A 19,223-nucleotide genomic window follows, 5' to 3' on the forward strand; every position below is an offset into this window, starting at 1 on the left:
AAGAAAAAATGAAGTTGCTTCCTGGACAATTCATTTTACAATTATGCCCAACTAATTTCGGAGCAAAGTTTGCCTCCAGTAGGATCTTCATGAGGGCCTGTGGCCCTGACTCCATTTTTACTGACTTCTTAATAAATCATTGCCATCAGTCATTTGAATACCTTGGATATGGAGGTCAACAAGTCCCAGCAGTTATTAAAATGGTTAAAATCAGTTTCTTCCCAAAGAGTAGGTCTAATAAGCTGATGTATAAGATGAGGACTTTGGCCAAAACCCCTAGGCCTGAACTGAGAGCAACCGACCCAAGCCAACCCAGCTTTCTTATGTGCAGCAGCCAAAACACCACCCTGCCCGGTAGGCTGTGCTGTTGCAGCAAAATAAGGTTGTTTAGTACTTTGGTGCTCAAATGGGATTTATTGCTTAATGGTTATAGAGTTTTTGTTTTGGAAGACGGTAAATTTTTGGAAATTGGTAATGGTGGATGGTGGTTATACAAGATTGTGAATATACTTAATGCCTCTGAAATTATACACTTTAAGATGGTCAAAACTACATACACGCATGCACACACGCACGCTTGGGGCCCCATTTCTGCTGGCTCCCAGTCCAGAACAGTCTTCAAATTGCTTATAACAATATCCGATCTGAGACTTCCCCAGCATCTGAGTTTTCTGAAGAGCTCTGTAGGTTTCCTGTGTATTACTGCTATTAGCATGGCAAAGGGAAAAAGATTAACTTCCCATGTCTATACCAGAAACCTGTTTCTTTACTCACACTTGGGAGTGATACGCAGCAACTTGGAGTACAGGGATATAGAAGGACTTAAGATGGTGTATGTAAATTGGAGTTAGCCTGAGTTGGCATCTACCTCCCCTGCCCTCATTAAGTGGTACCTAAAATAACTAGCAGGATCATTAAGTGGCTTACCCCAATCCTTCTCAATTATTGTTAGACTTAATCTAGAATTATGATGATACAAGCCCCCCAATTAACTGCAAATAGTTTTGAACATCCTTTTCTGATTGACTATGTCTTTTTGCTGTTTATCTGTTAGCCCGTCACAGCCCTGTGACCCAAGGCTCTGGAACGGATCAGCCCTCCTACTCACTCCCTCCTGCGTACACCGAATCTCCATGGAAACAGCTTGTCAGGCCCTGCTTGGCTGCAGGTACTGGAGACCTCTCATCTGCAGCCTCAGTCCTGCAAGATTCAGTCTTAACAAGCCAGGCTGTGCATTAGATGCCTTCCTCTCTAGCTAGTGGTATCTGGAATTGTCACCAAGCCTCCCTTGGGGGACACCTGGAGCAGGGCCAACTCCACTGAGTTGGCTCGACCTTCCTCCACTGCTAGTCAGGCCGATGGAAGGATCTCTTCCTGGGTTCCTGCTTCAGCCTGCACTTACCCTCTCCTTCCAGCAAGCCTTCTCCTTCCATCATCTCCCCCCACCCACCAAAGCTGAAGCCCCTCTGAGCTCTTCGGGCCCCACCTGTGGCTGATCACCATGGTCAGCTGGGGCAACTCCTGTGTATCTCTCACACTCTTCTTTCTCTGCATCCCTGTGATCTCTGCTATGACTGGACCCACATTATTTTCTTCTTCAATTACTCCATGATTCTACAAAGTGGTCCTCGTACTTCATGCTTGCATTCTTTGTGTCCAATCTTCGCATTACAACCACTGAGAAAATGTCCTCAAAAAGCAGACCTGCCCCTGTCCTTCCCCGACAGAAAGTCAGTGAGTGGTTCCTGACCCCTCCAGATAGAATTCTGACCCGCCAGCAAGACAGGCAAGAAGACACCTTTATAATCTGAGCCCCACTTCCCTCTCCAGCAGCATCTCCTGCCCCCTCCCCTGCATATTCCAACCTCAGCCACACCAACCCTCTTTGCATCCCCAAGGATACATGTTCTCTCTAGTCTCTTTGGCTGGGCATGGCTGCTATTCCACCTGGAGGCGCCTTTCTCTCCCTTTCTATATAAGCCTTCTACGTATTCTCGGGGAAGCGCCCCTGACTCTCCAGTGGGAGGTAAGTGCTCATCCAAATTCTCCTAATGCTTCCTGTGCAGGTCCCCTTTCTGCCTCTCTCCTAAACTGTCAATTCCTTGAGAACAAGGAATATACCAGCCTCCAGCTCAGTGCCTAGCAAGGTCAAATGTCTGTTGTACAAGTGAAAGAATGAAGAATAAGCTCTGGAATAAACATGTCTCCACACAGTGATTATAAGTACATCTTTTACCAGAGACTTCTTTTGTTGGGTGCCAATCATCCTCCAGATTGCACCAGCTGTGAGTGGCTACACTGCCAAGCCATTGTGACTTGGACTGCTGGCCTCCGTCCTGGAGGGCACTTCTACAAATGGGTCAGTTGCCCCAGCTCAGCTCTGGCCGTCCCTGGCTGCCTCCATTTTGTTAGTCACCAGGGAGATTCTTAATGACCTCATGGCTGAACGCATGTGGCCTCTGTCAGCAGCTGGAGAGCCATTCCTAAGAGCTGAGATAGTGAGTCAGCCCTCATCTCAGTGCCCAGGGAAGATTCATTTCTCACTGGTTGTGTAACTTCACTTGAGCTATGTTTTTCTTAGTGGAGTCCAAGATTTGGAACCACTGGAAGAGGAGAAAATGCCAGGTAATCTCGGGAACGGAGAGGACCAGTTACGTTTCTCCAGGAGAGGGTTTTTTAGGGTGGGAAAAGGAGAGGAAAGCGGTAAGTGACTAGTGTTCACAGGTAAGCAAGTCAATCAAAGGAAGACTTGAATGTATATGGATTCTTGTTCCCAGAAAATGCAATAGATTATCTGGGAAAGAAGTCAGAACAAGAGATAACCTCTCACAGAGGCAGGTGCCCACCCACGTGAGGACATAGTGTGGTATTAAAGAGCATTCCTTCAGCCCTGTTCCATCCACTTTTTCCGAAATCAGCAACACAGCTCCAGAAATGAGAAACCAACCAACTATTCACTGTGAACCTGGACGAGATGAGAAAAAAACAAACAGATTTTGCTTCAGATTGAGTTTCCTTGCTAACAGTACAAGGCTTACACAGACAGAGAGAAAAGAGGACTCTAGGTAGAGGACGGAGCAACACAAAGGCACACTCTCACTTTCCCCCCTGCGGTAAGTAAGCAAAAGATCCATTAAATGAGAAAATGTATGTGAAAGCACTTAGCACAGTGCTTGGCAAATGGATGAGAGTCAATGATATTGACTTTTTTGTTGTTGCATCTATGCTCAGTAAAAGAACTCATAAGGCAGATTTGTTTCTAGAAAGAGTAACCGGGGTACCAGCAGAGAGAGAGGGGTACCTATCTCTACCTGGCTGATAGTTAAATTTTTACCAGTAGGGACTCTTTCCTTTGACTGTATTAGAAAACAAACACCAATTAGAGGCAAAACATTGTCTTCAGACATTTCTATTTTACTACTAGTAGTTGATTATATTATTTTCTTTTTCTCACGTCTGTAATCCCAGCACTTTGTGGGGCTGAGGCAGGCAGATCACTTGAGCCCAGGAGTTTGAGACCAGCCATAGGGAAGCCTCATCTCTACAAAGAAATAAATGAAAGTAATTAGCTGGGTGTGGTGGCATGTACCAGTAGTCTCAGCTACTTGGGAGGCTGAGGTGCGAGGATTGCTTCAGCCCAAGAGTTCAAGGCTGCAGTGAGCCATGATGGTGCCACTGCACTCCGGCCTAGGTGACAGAGTGAGACCCTGTCTCAAACACACACACACACACACACACACACACACACACACACACACACACAACAAAATAAAACAAAAAAGGCAGCAATGGAGAGAAGTTAAAGGCATTAAACATCATAAATGGGGGAGATGTACAAATCTTCTATTTCTTAAAGCTAAGACAAAAATCCTGTCAGTTCAAATGGGAATACTACTAGTCTAATAACATCTACTATAGAAATAAATAATTTTAACAACTGTAAAGTTCTAATGGAGATGAGACAGCAATGTGGCAACCAAGGAACGACCTGGTCACTTGACTTGTACTGAAGCAGTTTTGATTGGACATTTAGCAGTGGTGGAAGATGGCATCTGTTGACAACTTAGAAGGTATAATTGTAGTTGAGGCAAGGTAAACAGAAATCACAAGCACCTCCACACATGTAAAGCTCTCAGTAGGCAGCTTCCAGCTCTGCCTTATGTATCTTAACACGATGACAAGTTACAACTGAGTACTTAGAAGTATCGATAGTGTTTGTCTAACCAAAACAAACTAAAAACAGAACAAAACAAAATTTGTCCTTGTCAACACCAGTCTGCCTTGTCCCACACTAGGTTCAATAAAATGATCAGATTCATAGAGTCTCTGAAAACAAACTAACTATGTCCTACATCTGTACAGCACTACCACACATATGCTTTCTTCCACTCTCAACGGTGCCTTGAGATAGGTCATCTTTATCCCCTCCATCTACAGGTAAAGAAAGAAATTACATTGCAAGAAGCAAAAGGACTTGCTCAGATTAGCAAGAAAAGTTTTGGTAGCCTGGATTCCAAGATTCCAAACTCAAAATTTAATAGATAAAGTTAAAAGACCAAAAACAGCCAGGCACAGTGGTTCACGCCTGTAATCCTAGCACTTTGGGAGGCTGAGGCGGGCAGATCACCTGAGGCCAGGAGTCCAGGCTGGGCAACATGGCACAATCCCATCTCTACAAAAAATTAGTTAAAAAAAAAAAGACTAAAACCACTTTATTGGAGGAAGGGCGATTTTGCTTAATATTGTAATAAAGAGCGTTACAACTCAATAATTAAAAGGCAAAGACTCCAGTAGAAAAATCAGCAAAGGACATGAGTAAACAAATCATAAAAGGAGATCTCTGTAGCAATCAAAGAAATACTTCATTGTTAAACAGAATCTGCCTAAAATGTGGGTTTAGAGCTCTCTTGTAAGATGGCCCAGACTTGACTTCACAGTCCAGGGTGAAGCTATATGGGCCTTTTTCTTGTCCTAATTCCAAACCTGACTCTTCTCATTTTAATACCCCCGGCTGGGGGCAAAGATACAACAAAGCCAAGAGCTCTTGGAAGAATAGTTCGGCATTCCCTGGGCCTCGCAAGCAAGTATCAGCAGTTGATGAGGCAGGGTGCAGAGGGCAGCCTCATGGAGCCTATGGCCCCAGATGTTCTCAGGTGACAAGTCAAGCCTCATCTAGCTTTGTACAGAGTGCCTACAGTCTTGTTACTCAAAGTGTGGTCTGTGAGCTGGCGGCACGGACATCCCCAAGGAGGTTATAGAAATGCAGAAACTTGGGCCCCCTCCCAGGCCTCCAGAACCCCAGATCTGCGTCTCAGGGGCTTCAGAGGTGCAGCCATAGGGCAGCTGGCTTGAGCTTTGATCATCACAGGTGCACAGCAATCACATGTCTGCTGATTGAACAAAAGGGTGGACAGGATGGTCTCTGGGGTCCCTTTCAAAAGAAATCATGGGACTTAACGAAAACTGTCTGGACCCTGCTGAGTAAAGTATGGTCATACATTGTTTAATGACAGGATACATTCTGAGAAATGCATTGTTAGGAGACTTCATCGTTGTGTGAACATCATAGACTGCACTTACACATCCCTGGATGGGATAAGCCCACTGCACACCTAGGCTAGGCTATCTGGCATAGCCTATTGCTCCTAGGCTACAAACCTGTACGCGTGTTCCTGTACTGAATACTGTAGGCAGCTGTAACACAATAGTATTTGTGTATCAAAACATATCTAAATATAGAAAAGGTACAGTAAAAAGACAGTATAGGGCTCAGCATAGTGGCGCACGCCTGTAATCCCAGCACTTTGGGAGGCCAAGGTGGCGATCTGGGGGGTGTGGAATCGCCTGAGGTCAGGAGTTCGAGACCAGCCTGGCCAATGTGGTGACACCCTGCCTTTACTAAAAATACAAAAATTAGCTGCGCATGGTGGCGGGCGAATGTAATCCCAGCTACTTGGGAGGCTGAGGTAGGAGAACTGCTTGAACTCAGGTTTAAGCAATTGAGATGGAGGTTGCAGAGATCACGCCACTGCACTCCAGCCTGGGGAACAGAGCAAGAATCTTTCTCAAAAAAAAAAAAAAAGACAGTATAATAATCTTATGGGATCACCATTGTACATGCAGTCCGATGCTGACCGAAATGTCGTTACACAGCACTTGACTGGGTCACCATTTTACAAAGGCCTTTAAGTAACATTAATGAATTAATAACAGTGCTTTGGTTCTGATATTTTTGACTGTGAATTTAGAGTTTCTTATTAGTATCATGTCACTGGGCTTTTTTATATGCCCAAGAGGCACCAACAAGGCATAAAGCCTTTTCTCATTCATCCCTTCTAGTCCACCTCTCACAAAATGGAAAGCACTGGGATGTAAAATCAAATGAGTAGAAATGAGAACAGAGCTGCAAAGGCTGGAGGAAAGAGTGCTCCCGATATCAGGATGTCGCTTTTTTCCCTGCCTTTCCACAGACAGTAGATCCCAGAAACATTCACCTTGTACATTCGGGCATGTGTGCAGAGGAGGGGTGGGTGAAGAAGGAAAGAAAAGACTAGGAAGAGAAAAGAAAGGGATAAGAATCAAAGACCCCTGTGCTGCTATCCTATGAGCCAACATACGCAGAGATGCCAAATCTGGCCCCCCAAGTCCTTTTGAGGCAACTGCATGCATCATCATCATCATCATCATCATCATCATCACTGTAACTCTACTTGCTGTCTGCCAACCTCTTTACTGAGCAGACCACCTTAGTACCAACCCACCTTTTAGCTTCAAGGCTGTCCACAGACCTTAGGCTGCCAGGAGACCAGTTATAAGCACCGGGACAAAAGGGATTCAGAGGATGGAGAGGCATTCTGAGTTCCACTAATGAGTGAGGTGAGTCACGGGCTGACTCAGACGAACAAGAAGCCTGTGAGAGGGGAGGTGGTGGGGGGCCGACTTCAGAGGAGCCCTGCTGAAATGTTCAAATGGGAGCTAGGAGGCCAGGGACATGGTGTTATTTAGAGAACTGCCTGCAGCTCTGGCGTTGGAGGGAGGAGCGGGTCACGAAAACAGAGGGAGAAAATTGCATTTGAAGCCAGAAGCTGAGTTGTGAATCTCTAGCCTTCTCTGCTTTGAGAAATGTGTAGCATTCTCGAGGGATGCTGACCTGCTCTTTGGCAAATCCCCGAATACTAACTCAATAGGCATTAATGGTCATCAGGTCCCTGGGGAGTAGCGGGAAATCAGGTACCACGCTATTTTTTAATCTCAATTAGAAAAATGAGCCTCTTTTGACTTTCTTTAGTATTTTACATTTGGAGAATCTTGTGATCTAATCATCTTTTTCGTTTTTTTTTTTGACACAGAGTTTTGCTCTGTCACCCAGGCTGGAGTGCAGTGGCGCAGTCTCAGCTCACTTCAACCTCTGCCTCCTGGGTTCAAGTGATTCTCCTGCCTCAGCCTCCCAAGTAGCTGGGACTACAGATGTGTACCACCATGCCTGGCTAATTTTTTGTATTTTTAATAGAGACGGGGTTTCGCCCTGTTGGCCAGGCTGGTCTTGACTCCTGACCTCAGGTGAGCCACCCACCTCGGCCTCCCAAAGTGCTGGGATTACAGGTGTGAACCACCTCGTCCAGCCTGACACACTTTTTAAAAATTTAAATACGTGACTAAGGTTTCTTCTCTCCTGTTGATGGCTACTTGAGGTTTTGAGTTTGCAGAGTCCAGGGTCACACATTATTACAAAGGTCAGTAACGGCATTGTTCTGTATATGGACTGTGGAAGTGACACGACTGTCCCACGACATACTGTATCTAGGTCCCCTGAAGGGCAGGTATTTGTGAGATGACTAGACATAGGTATAGAGTATCTGAGTGGCACAATTTTTCTTCGTGTGCTAAATAGTCGACACAGAAATCAACCCCCCGGCTTCTGCCAATCCAGACGATGTAAACCAACTGAGCTATCCAAAAATAATTTTGGTTGATTATGTATTTATATGTAATTTGATGACTATCGTCTCAAATGTACTTCAATAGAACGGTACCGTGGCTGTGGAAAAGTTTGGCCATCCGTGAACTTTCCTTTTGTTTTTTTTAATTTTTAATGACCGAAACAAAGCATCTAAAACCGCAGCTTCTGGAAGAACCACTTGCTCTTGCCTGCCTTGTATCTCTCTTCGAACTTGACCTTGGCCTCTCGTCGGGCCTTGCGTTTCAGAGCGGGATCTCTGAGGACATCCTTATTGATGACAGTGTTGACCAAGGGGATATCCACAGAGTACCGTGTGGGCATCAGGTGATTAGTTATAAACTTTCACAGAAGACTTGATCTTTGACCTCTTGGCCATCTTCTTCTTGCCCATGGCAGCTGTCACTTTGCAGGGATAACGGTCAGTTCCAGCCACCAGAGCATGGCTGCAGGGGCGATCTGAGGTGCCATCATTAATGTGCTTCACGACGACCACTTTGCGTCCAGAGTAGCGACCAGCTAGGACAAGCACCACCTTCCCAGTTTTCATCAACTTGCCCATTTCAGCAGCAACCACTCCAGCCTATAGCAAAAAAAAACTTTCCTTTTTTTTTTTTTTTTCTGAAATGGAGTCTTGCTGTGTCGCCCAGGCTGGAGTGCAGTGGTGCAATCTCGGCTCACTATGACCTCTGCCTCTCAGGTTCAAGCAATTCTGCTGCCTCAGCCTCCTGGGTAGCTGGGATTACAGGTGTGTGCCACCACGCCCGGCTAATTTTTGCGTTTTTAGTAGAGACAGGGTTTTATCCTGACCTTGTGATCTGCCCCACCTTGGTCTCCCAAAGTGCTGGGATTATAGGTGTGAGCCACCATGCCCCGGCCTCCTGTTTTTTTTTTTTTTTTTTTTAGAGACAGGGTCTCTGTCACCTGGCCTGGAGGGCAGTGTGCAGTGGTGCAATCAGAGCTCACTTTAGCCTCAAACTCCTGGGCTCAAGGGATCCTCACACCTCAGCTTTCTGAGCAGCTGGGACTATAGGCATGCACCACCATATCCAGCTAATTTTTAACATTTTTTGTAAAGATGGAGTCTTGCTATGTGCCAAGTTGGTCTCAAACTCCTGGCCTCAACTGATCCTCCTGCTTTAGCCTCCCAAAGTGCTGGGATTACAGGCGTGAGCCACCACACCTAGCCAGCTGTGAACTTTCACGGAGATGGAAAATAGTTTCCTCCAAAAGCAAAAGTGTTTCCACTTTGCCTTCCCTCAGCAGATGACAACAGCAGTTGGCTGTGGTCATCTTAGCCTTGGCCAGCTAGTTTTCCATTACCAGAAGATTTGCTGTGTTTAATCTTAGGTGTTTTGCAACATGATTAACCCCAGCGTCTGGTAATTCCAAAAACAGTTCAGAATGCTCAATGTGCTGTTGAGAATAGGTTTAGGATTATAATGAAAATAAAACAGATTAACAGATTGAATGTAGTAAGAAAAATCATGTGTTGCAAGTGGGTAAGAGGTGGATCCTTAGTCAATAGGGTGATTCTCAAAGACGAAAATGTTCAAAACATGAAAAATGCTGGCAGAGTCTATGCAATGAACAGCAATTAGCAGAAAATGAGGAAAAGTAATCAAAGAAATGGAAACAATATTGAGTATGTGATTAGAGAACTGGCATCAGCTTTGACTGCCTATGATCCAAATATTAATTCAGGTGAAAGCTAAAATTGTGTTCAAGCACTTAAAAGCTAGGCATGGGGACGGTGCTAAAGAGTTTTGTTTTTGTTTTTGTTTTGTTTTGCTTTGTTTTGTTTAGACAAGATCTCACTCAGGCTGGAGTGCAGTGTTGCCATCAGCTTCCCTAGTAGCTGGGACCACAGGCGCACGCCACCATCCCTGGCCACTTGTTTTTATCTTTTTTGAGACAGAGTTTCGCTCTTGTTGTCCAGGCTGGAGTGCAGTGGCCCAATCTCGGCTCACTACAACCTCCGCCTTCCAGGTTCAAGCAATTCTCCTGCCTCAGCCTCCTGAGTAGCTGGGACTACAGGTGCACACCACCATGCTCGACTAATTTTTATATTTTTAGTAGAGACAGGGTTTCACCATGTTGGCCAGGATGGTCTTGATCTCCTGACCTTGTGATCCACCCGCCTCGGCCTCCCAAAGTGCTAAGATTACAGGCACAAGCCACTGCGCCCAGCCTTAAAAATTTTTTGTAGCAACAAGGTCTCACTATGTTGCCCAGGATGGTCTTGAACTCCTGGGCTCAAGTGATCCTCTTACCTTGGCCTCCCAAAGTGCTGGAATTACAGGCATGAGCCACTTCCCCACTGGCCTACTAAGGCGTTCTTTTTTTTTTTTTTTTTTTTTTGAAACAGAGTCTCGTTCTGTCACCCAGGCTGGAGTGCAGTGGCATGAACTCAGCTCACTGCAATCTCTGCCTCCCAGGTTCAAGCAATTCTCATGCCTCAGCCTCCCAAATAGCTGGGATTATAGGTGCATGCCACCACACCTGACTAATTTTTGTATTTTTAGTAGAGACAGGGTTTTACCATGTTGGCCAGGCTGGTCTCAAACCCCTGGCCTCAAGTGATCCACCTTCCTCTGCCTCCCAAAGTGCTGGGATTACAGGTTGCTAAGGAGTTCTTTATGGGCAGAGTTCACCAAGGCTGCTGGGGCTGATTTTCAGTAGGTATGAATGGGTCTATTAAGAATAAAGTGGCCCAAGGAATTAAAATCAGCAAGAAGAGGGTTCTGCCTAGTTTTAAATCTTGGAAGGACCAAGGTGTCTTTCTAAACTTAAATCACTCTTAGCCAGTTTGTCTTAACAAGAGTCTTTTAGGATTCACTGGTTTGTAAGGTGTATACACTTTTCTGTGTCTATTTTTGAATCATTCTTTTTTCTTTTTTTTTTTCTTTTTCTTTTTATTTTTTTTTTTGAGACGGAGTCTCGCTCTTGTTACCCAGGCTGGAGTGCAATGGCGCGATCTCGGCTCACCGCAACCTCCGCCTCCTGGGTTCAGGCAATTCTCCTGCCTCAGCCTCCTGAGTAGCTGGGATTACAGGCACGCGCCACCGTGCCCAGCTAATTTTTTTGTATTAATAGAGACGGGGTTTCACAATGTATTCTTTTTTCTTAATGATGGGTAGCAAGATTTTCCTTTAGCTTTTAGTTAGTTCTTTCATGACAGCTTGGTATCCAATTTGCTTACTATGTCATTTAATCCACCTTTTGCTGGACTCATAAAAATGTTGATATTAATATTATTTGCCATAAATGGTTATGTTTGTCTGACTATTTTATTAGGACAAATTAGTAGAGTGAAATTACAGGTTATACATATGAATTAGTTTAATGTTTTAATATATTTTCAAATTTACCTCTGGAAAGGTTTTGCCAACTAATATCTCCATCAGAAAAATATCAGTGTTCCTATTTCCATGTACTTTTGTCTATATTAGATATTAGTTTTCATTGATTTCTCTCCATTTTGAGAAAATTTTTTTAATGTTTATATGATAGGTATTGAGATCTCTTTATATGATTTTTAGTTTATATCCTTTGCCAATATTTATATTTGAGTATTTGCCTTTTAATTATTAATTTGTTAGACATGATTACCAGTAAACCTAGAGCAGCGTCACAGTCTGCTTCTTATACATTAAGGAGAGTCCCCCTCCCCCTAATTTTTAGGCAGCCTTTTAATTTTATAGTATTCTGAAATGGCAGGTCTCCGGGCAGGGGGCAGAACTTTAGTTATAGTGGTCACCATTAGCTTTGTTTGTTTGTTTGAGACAGGATCTTACTCTGTCACCCAGGCTGGAGTACAGTGGGATGATCATGGCTCACTGCAGCCTCGACCTCCTGGGCTCAAGTGATCTTTCTTCCTCAGCCTCCCAAGCAGTTGGGACTACAAACATACACCATTATGTCCTGCTAATTTTCTAATTTTTTATAGAGATGGGTCTTGCTATGTTGCCCAGGCTGGTCTCGAACTCTTGGCCTTGAGTGATCATCCTGCCTTGGTCTCCCAAAGTGCTGAGATTATAGGCATGAGCCAGCAAGCCTGGCCTTCCCTTGCTTTTTTAAAGTTACTAACATATTATTAATAGGACACCTTTAACAGGAAGGTTTTCTTTTTCTTTTAAGAAATAGGGTCTCTAGACTGGGTGCAGTGGCTCACCCCTATAATCCCAGCACTTTGGGATGCCGAGGTGGGCGGATCACCTGAGGTCAGGAGTTTAAGACCAGCCTGACCAACATGGAGAAACCCCATCTCTACTAAAAATACAAAATTAGCCGGGCATGGTGTCGCATGCCTGTAATCCCAGCTACTTGGGAGGCTGAAGCAGGAGAATTGCTTGAACCCTGGAGGCGGAGGTTGTGGTAAGCCGGGATCATGCCATCACACTCCAGCCTGGGCAACAGGAGCAAACCTCTGTCTCAAAAAAAAAAAAAAAAAGAGAGATGGGGTCTCACTAGGTTGACCAGGCCGGTCTCCAACTCCTGGCTTTAAGCGATCCTCCCATCTCAGCCTCCCAAAGTGCTGGAATTACAGGCATGAGCCACCATGTCCACCCCAGGAAGACATTTAATTAAACATGGGATGGGATGACTCTGGCATTGAACAAGAAAACTTCAAAATTCCTTTCTCACCATAAAAAAATGAGGGCTAGGTGCGGTAGCTCACGCCTGTAATCCTAGCAATTTAGGAGACCGAGGTGGGAAGGTGGCTTGAGGTCAGGAGTTTGCAATCAGTCTGGGCAACACAGCAAGACCTTGTCTCTCCAAAAAAATAAATTAAAAATCAGCTGGGCGTGGCCTGTACCTGTAGCCCTAGCTACTTGGGAGTCTGAGGTGGAAGGATCACTTGAGCCCAGGAGTTTGAGGCTGCAGTGAGATATGAGATATGATCACATCACTACACTCCAGCCTGAGTGACAGAGTGAGACCTTGTCTCAAAAAAAAGAAAAAGAAAAAGATAAGCATATGAGGTAACACATAATATGTAAATTAGCTTGATTTAGCCATTCCACAATGTATGCATGTATTAAAACATCATATTGTACACCATAAATGATTTTTATTAGTTAATTACAAATATAAATAAATGAAATAAAAAGCATTTTTCAAAATAAATGGAGCACCCTGCCACCCTCCCCAGCACCTCTCAAAAATTCCTGTCTTGGTTCTGCCACCATAATCATAGAATCTCAGAGTTGGAGAGTGTGGAGAAAGATTTGCTAGTCCTGCATCAAAACCCGGTTCTTCTTTTTGCTAAGAAAACAGCTCAATTAAATTTTAAGCCCCCCTTGCAGCTAGATGTGGCCATGTGACTCAATTCTATTGGATAGAATGTGAGCAGAGTCTATGTGCACCACTTCTCTGTTTTAAGGTCCAGCCCATAAACACCTCCCCACGCAATCCTCCATGTTCTCTCTCTGTCGCAGGGTTCAATGCCTATCAATGCCACATGTTAATGATGTGAAGGTGGCAGAATCACAAGCTAGAAGGGCCTAGTTCCTTGAATTACCACTTGGAAGAGAATCACCACTATTACCACACCCATGGTGAATGTCAGATGAGTGTGAAATAAACTTCCTTTCATGCTTGAGCCATGAGACATTTTTTAGGTTTGATTATTACAGCAGCTAGTGTTCCCTTAATTAACACAGACAGCAACCTCAAAGTCCCTATAGTCCAAACTTCTTTCTGTCCAATGCCTGCTTCTCCTCCTTGGCATTCTACATTACTGGTCATCCTGTCTCTGCAAATAAGTGATCTCATGACCTCCAATGGACTTATTATCTCTTTGTAGGAAGTGACCATGTTAGTCATCATTGTGTCTTTAGTGCCTAGCAAGACTGGCATATGGCAACAGCTCAATAAATGTTTTTGGGTGAATGAATGAAGACATGAACACCTCCTGAGATAAAAAATTAATTCACTACCGTATCAGTCCGTTTAATATACTTCAACCCACTTGAATTATTAGAAAATTACTTATATGGAGGTAAAATCTATCATCCTTTATCTAGTTCCCATTTAGGACTGCCCTTTGCAGACACACAAAATGAGCTGAGCCTTCTTCAAGATAGCCCCCCACTTTTTTTGAGACAGGGTCTCACTTTGTCACTCTGGCTGGAGTGCAGTGGCATGATATCAGCTCACTACAACCTCTGCCTCCTGGGTTCAAGTGATTCTCATGCATCAGCCTCCCAAGTAGCTGGAATTACAGGCACCTGCCACCACACCCAGATAATTTTTGTACTTTCAGTAGAGAGAGGGTTTTGCCACATTGACTCGGCTGGTCTTGAACTCGTGACCTCAAGTGATCTGCCCACTTTAGCCTCCCGAAGTGCTGAAATTACAGGCATGAGCCATCACACCCAGCTTTAGTTATTTTTGATGATACTCCCTCCCATCCCTTCCATAACAAATCCTCTGTTCTCCAGGCTAAATAGTCAGCATTTGTCAATTTTTTTTCTTAGCTTGTAGTTACCAGAATTCTTATCTCCGTCTTTACCCACCTCTGGGCACATCCAGGTCTATTATTGCTTTCTACTCAATGGGTACTCAGGACAGAAGAGCATCTCACACATGCGGCACACACCGACCAGCCCTTGACGGACCAATTGCCCCGCTTAGTCAGGACTCCATACTTCAATTTATACAGACTCATATTTTCATTGTCTCTGAGGTGGCCATATTAACCGTTGACTAATTTCGAGCTTATGATCAAACTTCCTGTCTCTTCTATCTCCTTTCCTCTGGCTCTAAAATACGTAGTAATACCTACTACGTGATCTTAGACAAGTCATTCCACTTTTTTGAGAATCATTTCTCATGTGACAAATGAGATAGTTGGACCAGGTGATTTTTCAGATTTTTTTCCCCCTTTTAACATTCTTTAGGTCTAAAGCAGTACGTTCTGGGAGACTTCACGTTGTTCTTTGATGTAAAATCTCTTACTATAGCAGTATGGGAATGTAAATTGGCCTGGAAATGTTAACTCCTCAAACAACATGAAACTGTACAGGTAATTTTTCTCAGCTGAACTACACTTGTATCCACAGATATCTGGATACTGTGTGATAAATTGCAAATATACATACACACACACACACACACACACACACATACACTAAGGCCAATGGATTATACTGAACTGTAGTCATTAAGAAAAGATAAAATCAGGCATAGGCAAAAAATAAGCAAACAAACAAAAACCAGGAAGAACTCGGGGGGAACCAGATTGTGGTTTTCTCTTAAGGTACTCTTCATCATTTTTTTTTTCTTTTTTAGAGACAGAGTCTCACTCTGTGGTGAGTGAGGCTAGAGTGCAACGGTGTACAATCATAGCTCACTGCAGCCTTGAACTGCTGGGCTCAAGTTGTCCTCCCACTTAGGCCTCCTGAATAGCTAGGACTGCAGGCGTGTACCACCATTCCCAGCTAATTTTTAAATATGTTTTGTAGAGACAGGGACTTGCTATGTTGTCCAAGCTGGTCTTAAACTCCTGGACTCAAGTGATCCTTCCACCTATGCCGCCCAAAGTGCTGAGATTACAAGTGTGAGCCACTGCACTGCCACACCTGGCCCTCTCCATCACTATGTATTTAGTTAGAGATGGAGTATCACTTTGTCACCCAGGCTGGAGTGCAGTGGCACAATCTCTGCTTATTGCAACCTCCGCTTCCTGGGTTCAAGCAATCCTCCTGCCTCAGCCTCCCTATTAGCTAGGACGACAGGTATGTGCCATCATGCCTGGCTAATTTTTATACTTTTAGGAGAGACGGGGTTTCACCATGTTGGCCAGGCTGGTCTCAAACTCCTGACCTCAAGTGATCCACCCACCTCGGCCTTCCAAAGTACTGGGATTACAGGCATGAGCCTCCGTGCCCAGCCTCCACACTTTCTTAATGAGGATAGTGACCCTGAGAAAGAGGACATACATTTCATTCTGCAGAAAGCTTTCTTTTATGTGCTGTCAATTTCCCTATCTCATTTCACACGCTGTATGACCATTCCAAAAAAGTACCCTCAGCTATTGGGCAAATAAATGCTATTTGCTGGAGAAATCAAATCATATCTCCGTATCTCTTGCCTTTGGTCAATTTCTTATCAAGCAGACATCTTACATGCTTTTGCTGATTAATTTCTCCTGATATTTCTGTCTGACAGCCTTCAGTCCATGCCCAAGGGGCTGGATCCACCTCTCACCCTAGACTAAGATTCTACAAATTATTATTTGACCTCCTTTGAAAAACTCATTGCCAGCTTTATAACTCGATCTGGGCACACTCCCCATCGGGGCCTGCATTTCCTGTGGATGATGCATTGGTTTCCTAGGTGACAGTGGGAAGGAATAGACCTGTTAGCTTGTGGCTTCTGACTCACTCACTGCAATGGACGTCATAGAATTGTAGCTGAACAAATGGATGCTGATAATAAGTGTGTGCCTAAGGTAGCAGCGGGGCACCAATGGTTAATACAGTCCCATTGTATCAGCTCTCCCTCCCACTAAGCAAGTCGACAGGCCAACAGAAATACCAGAACTGAAAAAAGATACAACAGATTTCCCCAGTCATATGTAAGTTCACAGTGGAGTCCTATTTACATCCCCAAGATTTTGCTACTTTCCCTGGAGAATTTCCTTTTCCTTTCCGGAATGTAGACGTACCAGCATTCTGTAACAAATTGTCATATGGAGACTGAAGAGAGTGTGATGGAAACAAGCCAAAAACTCACCAGAAGTCTGTTCACGAAGCTGACAGCTGCTTTTGAACTTTCACATTTGTTTCTTGAGAGGCAATTCACAGTGGACTAACCAATCATCAGAGACCAGAATGAAACATACATTCTGTTGAGCAATTAATCTTCAGAAAAGTTGAATTTCATGAAGCCTGAAGACTCTGTCTCTCTCTCTCTCTGTCTCTCTCTCTCTCTCTCTCTCTCACACACACACACACACACACACACACACGAGACAGAGAAAGATAGTGAGATAGAGGGAGAGACAGAGATACAGAGAGTGAAAGAGAGAGAGAATGAGAATGACTTCCTAGCTACCTCTTTTTGTATCAACTGATCCCAGCCATGTACAAGTCAAAGAAGACTGCCTGGAGTAAAAAAAAAATATGAAGAGCCCCGTGTCCTTTATGTCTGGACCAGGGAAGACTGAATGGATTCTTTAGATTTTTGAATTCCTTAAATGATGAGCAAACCTAAAGGTTCCCTGCTGGAGATAATGCATCTTGTTTTCCACGGGGCCTTGAGGGATGCTTTAAATAGCATCAGCAAGCATCCGAATGAATTAGACAGCAAATGTAGGTTAGCTTTATTTAGACAGATAAAGACAAGCAGAGAAAGTTGTCTGGTTCAAGGGCAGTGCAGCCTGACATGACAGCATTTCTCAGAGGAGGGGAAATTGCTTTGGGAGAGAGAGGTATTTTGGGCAAAAAGCAAAGTTCCTTGAATCTCCAGGGGAAATGATGCTAAATTCTTCAGTACAGAAGAGCAGAAATTGAGAATGGCTTGCCGTTCATTGAAGGAAAGAGCTGGAGATTTAAAATGTAAAGCAAAACTTGGCCCAAGTCTACACATCATCTTTTCTCTTTCCTACTTCTTGGGAATACCACCAGAAAAGACAAGCTTCCCAGAACACAAGCTGGGCGAGCCAATTTATGCAAGTCCTCTGGAGTGGTACTTGAGACCCCTGGCAAATTCTGAGTCAGGAAATAAGTGCAGATGAAGAACCCATGGAGACTGGAAGCCCAGGAACCAGGGAAACTGGCAAATTTGGGGACATTCACACGTTAAACAGAAATGCAAAAAAAAGTTGCAACTCATGAGTTTGGTTAATTTCTCGCTCGTCGCCACACTGGAGTGCAGTGGCACGATCTCAGCTCAATGCAACCTCTGCTTCCTGGGTTCAAGGGATTCTCATACCTCAGCCTCCAAGTAGCTGAGTTTATAGGCACGCGTCACCACACCCAGCTAATTTTTGTATTTTTAGTATAGACAGGGTTTCACCATGTTGGCCAGTCTGGTCTCGATCTCCTGACCTCATGATGAGCCTGCCTCAGCCTCCCAAAGTGCTGGGATTACAGGTGTGAGCCACCGCACCCGGCCAATTTTATTCTTCTTCCTCTATCCACCCTCTTAGATTATTTTTTGAAAATAAAATAAAAATGCTTTCTTTTTTATTAAAACATGCTTCTTCCTATACATTTTCTGAAAATAAATGCCTATGGAAGGTCTAGAAAAAACATAACTCTGGTTGGTATTTGTTTTTACTGTGATGTTTACGGCTTATTCTCTTTTTGTTGTTCTTTTTTTCTCAGTTGGCAAAAGCTAAATGATATTTGATGTCTTAAAGTCCAGTAGGTCGTAGCCCCGTTGGTAATGAGTTTTAAAGATTTCAAAAAGTCTCAATTAGTACATTTATATTATTCAAATAAATTATAATTTTAAATATTTAATCATTTTATGAGTAAACCATTTTATACCTAATGGATTTTTATGTTCCTAAAGTAACAATGAATTTAAACTTGCAAAAAAATATTTTTTTAAGTATCTAAAAACTTTGTTTTGCATAGATTTTCATTTCTTCCCAAAACTAAATTTTTAGATGTTTTCTTTTTTTAAGGATCTCACAACTTCTGAAAAATATACACCTTATATGTCACCGAGACAGTATCACAGGGAAAATACGTGATAACCTTGTCAGGATGCAAAATGTAAACTTTATTTCTATTTATTTATTTATTTATTTACTGGAGACAGGGTCTCCCCCTGTCACCCAGGCTGGAGTGCAGTGGCTTTGTAGCTCACTACAATCTCAACCTCCTGAGCTCAAACTATCTCCCACCTCAGCCTCCCTAGTAGCTAGGATCACAGGCACATGCTACCTCGACCAGGTAATATTTTTGATGTTGTTTTTTTTGTTTGTTTGTTTTTGGCTGAGTCAGAGTCTCCCTGTGTTGCCCAGGCTAGTCTCAAACTCGTGCGCTCAAACAATCCTCCCTCTTCGGCCTCCAAAAGTGCTGAGATTACAGGCAAGAGCCACCATGCCCGGCCTGAACTGCATTTTGAATTAAACACTTAACGCCACTGTCTTTGTACTTATTATTCATGCACTCATTTCACTCATTCTCATTCTCTCCTTCCGCAATTATTTGCTGAGTCCCTGCTGTGTGCACGTAAAGTATGTATGCATCATACTCAGTCATTCCCTTTCCTCATCATCAGTGCCTTTCTCTTCCTCATTAAT

At 43.7% G+C, this 19,223-nt stretch overlaps 1 protein-coding gene and 1 pseudogene across 2 annotated transcripts in view; both read right to left on the reverse strand.

Moving 5' to 3' along the window:
* Window positions 1–19,223, reverse strand: part of MKLN1 (muskelin 1) — a 411,699-nt gene that overhangs the window by 267,840 nt on the left and 124,636 nt on the right. The gene's annotated exons all lie outside the window — the stretch shown is intronic.
* Window positions 6,113–8,550, reverse strand: LOC105732017 (large ribosomal subunit protein eL27-like; annotated as a pseudogene).

This window comes from Aotus nancymaae, unplaced genomic scaffold, assembly GCF_030222135.1.
Source record: "Aotus nancymaae isolate 86718 unplaced genomic scaffold, 86718_ANA_hifiasm-v0.15.2.pri h1tg000002l, whole genome shotgun sequence".
In the NCBI taxonomy this organism is placed as follows: Eukaryota; Metazoa; Chordata; class Mammalia; order Primates; family Aotidae; genus Aotus; species Aotus nancymaae.